This window comes from Anomaloglossus baeobatrachus, chromosome 3 (assembly GCF_048569485.1).
Source record: "Anomaloglossus baeobatrachus isolate aAnoBae1 chromosome 3, aAnoBae1.hap1, whole genome shotgun sequence".
NCBI classification, from domain to species: Eukaryota; Metazoa; Chordata; class Amphibia; order Anura; family Aromobatidae; genus Anomaloglossus; species Anomaloglossus baeobatrachus.
The window spans coordinates 435,150,872-435,156,871 of record NC_134355.1 but is presented as its reverse complement, the minus strand read 5'-3'; the positions used below and the strand labels follow the sequence as shown (position 1 = coordinate 435,156,871).

The 6,000-nt window shown below is 38.4% G+C and overlaps 1 protein-coding gene across 2 annotated transcripts in view; it reads left to right on the top strand.

Annotated features, from left to right (window-relative positions):
• Positions 1–515: 515 nt before the first annotated feature.
• ECEL1 (endothelin converting enzyme like 1) overlaps positions 516–6,000 on the top strand; it is a 191,722-nt gene continuing 186,237 nt past the window's right edge. The window contains exons 1-2 of one of the 2 annotated variants that reach the window (XM_075340419.1): positions 516–535; positions 697–807. The gene's annotated coding sequence lies outside the window, so the exon portion shown is untranslated. Of the gene's footprint in view, positions 648–696; positions 808–6,000 lie in introns of both variants that reach the window. The other variant, XM_075340418.1, reaches the window with a different exon arrangement.

Sequence of the window (6,000 nt, the reverse complement as noted above, 5' to 3'; positions counted from 1 at the left end):
CATAGAGTATTATTTCAAAGCAGCAGTGTAGACATAGGGACCATAGATAAAACAAAACAGTGTCATCACACCATAAATTTTATATGTAAATTGATGGTCTAGATAAGCACATCAATAATATATACTATAACTACTATGTGGGGGCCATTGATTATTGTTTGCAATCATTTAGATGCTGATGGTACGATCATGGATTGGGCTAACAATAATATAGCATTATTAACCAACTCAGCTCAAGTGAGATCAGATGCTCCTTAGTGCATTAACGTCTCAGATGATGCCCTTATTAAAAAACAAGTCATTCCCCAAGGTTGGGATATGAGGTAAGACTATTTGGAGCCCGCAAACAAGGATTAGCATAATGGGAATAATAAGAATAATCTGTTTTAGTGCTCGTATAGATTGCAGGGACAGAAAGTGAGTTATGTGCCGACATTGTCCCACCCCCCTGTGTCCCCCTCCCCTCCATTTCTCTACTATGATCCCAAGGCTCCTATGTGCTGCAGCACAGCACACAAAGACAGTGTAGTGACAGGTATAGCAGGGTGGAGAGCGCAGCTGCCCATACAGAGTGGAGTCTGCATGGAACACTAGTGCCTTCCACAGACTCCGCACAGCATCAGCCTGACACCATCACTTGTACCAGGGTAAGTGAGAACTTTTAATCCTGTCTGTGACATCTGTCTTCTCCTTTAGGTCTTATCGGAAGTCTCCAGTTAGCAATTTGGGGAAATCTGGCATCAGGGAAGGAGCAATACATCTATAGAACCAAGTGCTGTATAGTTTAACAAGTACCAGCACCTATACGTAAGTGCATGCAGTTTTATCCACCATAGGTATAGATATATAGTCATACATCTTATTTATACAATCAGCGCAATATATTGAATACATATAGGGGATATGGTACGTCTATGTAATAACATATATTGCTGTCTAGTCTTCAAGCTATAGAAGACGACATGCATAGATCCGTTAGAAACATTCCTCAGGTCTGAATTGAATTTTTCATCCAGGAAGTTAGATAGTACGTAATCTCATATTATGCAAGTATAAGCGATAACCACAGATGATGACCAAGGACATCGTACACAGAGGTTACATTGCTGATGCCAAGGGAATAAAGTCAATGTTTTGCTTAAGAAAAGTTTCAGATGGGTACAGCAGAACGGTGACAGATAATTGCTACTTACAACTGATCTTCATAACACTTAAAATTCATTGTATAAAGATATATACCTATTAATTAATTAAATTGAATACATTTGCAATGGTTGAACTCACTCTTGAGTGTACACTAGCGTCAAAGATATACTGGCGGTGAGCAAAAACTTTTTTGTCATCCCTTAGCACAATTGTAGTTTCATGAGCAACTTGGTTTGCATATTGCAAGGGTGTAACTTATATTCTGGAACCAACAATACCCTGGAACTTATCAATATATACATATATATATATATATATATATATATATATATATATATATATATATATATATATATATATATATATATATATATACTGTATATTACCAGCATGTAGAATTTAAGCATGTGGTCAGGACAAGCCTTCTCTCATACCTTGCTTTTCGCCAGACTCCACAATGGAAGAATTGGTATGCAGTGTTTACTTTTTGGGAAGTATATAAATTGCTGCCATATAACATTATGTCATTCTTCACAAGAAATAATGGTTTTGTTGTCCGTTGGGTAATCGGGCACTTTACAGTTTCTAGAGGGGAATTAAACATAGTTGAACACTGAATAAAGTTATTGCTTGTCCAGCTCCAGGCACAATGGAAAGGTATTATACATTGCTCCCTCACCTTCTGTGAGATGTATGACTTGTGTGAGTGCTGGATGGGAACTCCGGGGAATAGGCATTTATTTACCAAGCTGGCAGGCTAAAATATTGATTTATCATTTACTCTTGCAGCCAATGTCCCTACAAGTTGTATAAAGTCATTGAAGATTAACCTTCACATATTGTGTTAGGTGGTGCTACTTGTAGACTAAAGCCATATTCCGCCAACCACTTTAAGGAGAAATAGTGACATAAGTAAGATTTGATGTCACTCTCTCTGATTAAGGTGATAGGCTAGCAGTCTTGTGAGTATTGAAAACGTCAACTAACCAGTGCCTTCCATTCTCTTCATGGGAATGAGGTAATCACTACCAGCGCCCCTGATCCCAACGAAGACTGTTGACTGTAATAGAAATTAATCCTTTTAGTCCTAAACCTTCTAATAGAAAAGCTTTTATAAACAAGAAGCAATATCTGTGAATGCGTAATGTTGTAAGTAAATGCCAATTTAGGTAGGATAATAAAGGACAATCACCAACCACCTACAATCAGACAGTCTCCTGGAAGGCAGTGATATAGACTTCAACAGGTTGCTGACATTGATGATCCTCACAGTTAGAAGCCCTCTAAGCATTCAGACATAATATTGATTTAACAATTATGCAAAATATGTGAGCAAATACTATCAAAACCAGTGAGATTTCGTGATGTCGAAAATGGGGGAGTGATGAAATGCAAGGAAGCATTAACTCCTTACTAGAGGGGAACTTCTGCTATTCTTCTGTGCAAGGAAAAGGAGCAGACAAGAGCCTTCTTCCAGTGGTCAATATATGGTGCAGAAAGCATCCGATAGTCATTATTCCAAAACTTATGTGACTTTATGATTAGTACTATCCATAGGTATCTATTACATGTCAGTCGCAACTCAAACATAGTAGACCTTTACCAAATAATCGCTTCATGTGTGTAAATACACTTGATTGACACAATTGACTAGTTTACCCAGTATCGGAAAACGTAAAGGGGTATTCCTATCTCCAATATGTAATAGGTATAATAATAATAATAATAATAATAATAATAATAATAATTATAACAACAAATACCTCTAATTAGAAATGTAGTATAATTCTATTGAAATAGCATGTCTCTTACCTCACATGCAGGGCATTGCAGCTTAGGTATCCCCTGCAATGCCCTGCACATGAGATAAGAGACATGGCTATATCAGTAGAATTATACTACATTTCTAATTGGAGGTATTTGTTAATATTAATATGATTACACCTAATATATATTGGAGATGGGAATACCCCTTTAAGCTACAATGTATAAATATGTCATGCACTTAAGATTTATGTCCAGTTATCTTAATTATATCTATACAGAAAAGAAACAAATTACAATAAAGGCGAATACGTCTTTTGTGCTATATATATACAAAAATCCGGTCACTTTTTAACGATTTTTTTCTTTTTTCAGCTTTTCTGAATATGAAATAAAAGACTAGTCTCATTGTTACTTTAGCTTTTCTTTTGCTGGAGGACAATGCACTAACTGTAACGTGTCACACAGTGGAAGTGATATGTTCTTCCTCCTGCCTTTCCCTCGGTGGGAGACAAAGAATTAATAAAATTTGTTTCCCGATCCCAGTCTTGTAATATTATTACATTTGGTCATAAGCCCTTAAATCCAAGGCAAATATTTCAATGTAAAAAATAAAGACTGCAATAGCTTGCCCAAATCCAGCGACTGATGTATTACCAGCATGTCCGCTGCTAGTCCAGACTCCATCGTAAATCTTTAGACTAAGGGATGTAGTATTATACTGATATATAATTCCTCACCGCCTATTTCTTGGATATATATTTAAAAGCACAGTGGTCAACCGTAAAATGGTTTTTAATGAAAACTATATGTTTTTTTATACAAAATACACTGCAAAAACTCTTCCAAGCTCAGCCCTTTAAATAAGCCATTGTTGGCATTGACTCATCACTTGTTATATACGTGTCACTTCTCACTTCTTGTATTATTGATTTTCTTGTAAATCTTTTATTTTAAGATGTCCCTAATACAGAAATTCACATTATTACATGCCACCAGTGCGAACATTGCATACAATTACATTAATAAAGACACAAAGCGGCAAATATGTCAACAAATTAATGATAACAATGATTACGTATGTAAAAAGGAGGCTCAGTGTGTGAACATTGGGCGGATTTGTCAAGCAATTATGTAGAAGCTATCATGTAGCAGAATAGAAATGTTTCAATCTGCTGTAAATGTTCTTTAAAGGTACAGAAACGTATAGGGAAATGTCTATAAGTAGAGACCCATTAGGTATGCAATGGTCTGCTTTCCTCTGGTACATAATGGGTTAAGGTTAATTTTCATTAACCCTCTCAAGAAGACCTCACATTGATATTCTGGCAGCCATCCACAGCTCTGTCTTCTTGGGAAGGGCCATGAGGTTATTCTATTTCGGTGCGAGTGCCCGGGAATGTTACATATTTATAGGAGGAACAGGAACGGCATAAAGTGAAATGATGTGAGAGTATTATTACTGATATAAATCAGGGATGTGCAGCGCTCCAGTCAGGCTGCCTGTGCCGGGCTATGGAGAGCGCGCCTGGGCTACGGGAAGGATGCACAGCCCTGAGATCTGTCATACGTGACCTAACATTATCATTCCAAAAGCATGTAGATTACATCTTCATAGTAAAAGTCATCTGATAATAAAGTTTTTTTCTCTCTCCTTGTAATATTATTCCTCTCTATTCATCGATCTCCATGTATCCATTGAACACGTAGAGATATGAAGGATGGCTCCTACATTTCCCAAGGATATAAACATTTTTCTTTCAAGGACTTTTCAGAAAATCTTCATCCCCCATCTACAATTTGCTTAAAAAAAACCTCCGCTGCTCGCGGTGTCTGGTATTGGCTGCACTACTCATGTCCCGTCGACAGGGTGACTGCCAATCAGTGGGTATTCTCTGTACATTGTCCTGAGGAAGAGGACGGATATGTCCTCGAAACGCGTAGACCTGTGAAAATAAAGGGAAGAATTTTACTAACATCATCTGGACTCCTGTGGTTTGGCGCGGTATTTAAACCTGCTTTTCTCCTGCTATCTGATACAAATCAGTGGGCTCAGCAGCTCTAAAGAGGACGTTCTGGCTACACTGACAGACTGCGGAGCTCACTGATTGGCTATCAACGTGTTGTCAGCACCGCAGCCAATACCAAACAACTGAGGGCCGCGACAGAAACTCAGTGCTGGACCTGGGAATGGTGAGCACTGAGATTTTTGATATTCTATAACAAACTGCAGCAGCAATGAACAGATTCTTAAAGTAATGCTGTCAGGTGTAATATGCACCCAGACCCACGAGCAGTTCTGGGTGCATATTACTAACCCCTGCCTAACTGTCCCTGTATACACTAGCATAGATAAAGGGATCTTTAGAAAAAGTATTTCTAAAGATCTTATATCGTATGCTAATGAGCACGACCAACTAGTCTGTCCTCTTAGCATGGAAGCACGCCCACAGGGGCGTACTAACATGCTATTCAATACTGCATCACCAGCAATGATGAGCATACCTGTGTTTGCTGTGACCGCGCTTCTGAATGCTGGGCATTTCCAGTCATGCACACTATTATTATTATTATTTATTACTATTATAATAATAATAATAATAATAATAGTGTGCATGACTGGAAATGTCCGGCTAGACCTCTCTGAAGCCAGGACGCATACACACGGCTTCATACAGCGCATGACCGGAAGTGCCCGACATTCAGAAGCATGGCCACAGCAAATACAGTTACACTCGTCACCGCTGGTGATGCTGAATTGAACAGCATATCAGTACACCCCTGTGGGCATGCTAAAATGCTAAGTCACGGGATATAATACACAGGGGACTAGTCCCTGTGCTCATTAGCATAAGATAAAAGATCTTTAGAAATACTTTTTCTAAAGATCTCTTAATCTATGCTAGTATCCCCTATGGCAGAGGTTCTGTACTTTTTGTACTTTGTATAAATAGGGGCACGATCCCTCACTTTGAGATAGACATTTCATCTATATACCGTCCAAGGCCAGGTGGCTGCAGGTCAGGCCTTGTCCTTCTCTGCCCTTATTCACACTGATGTCACTGACACAAGTAATGTTTTAATATTAGA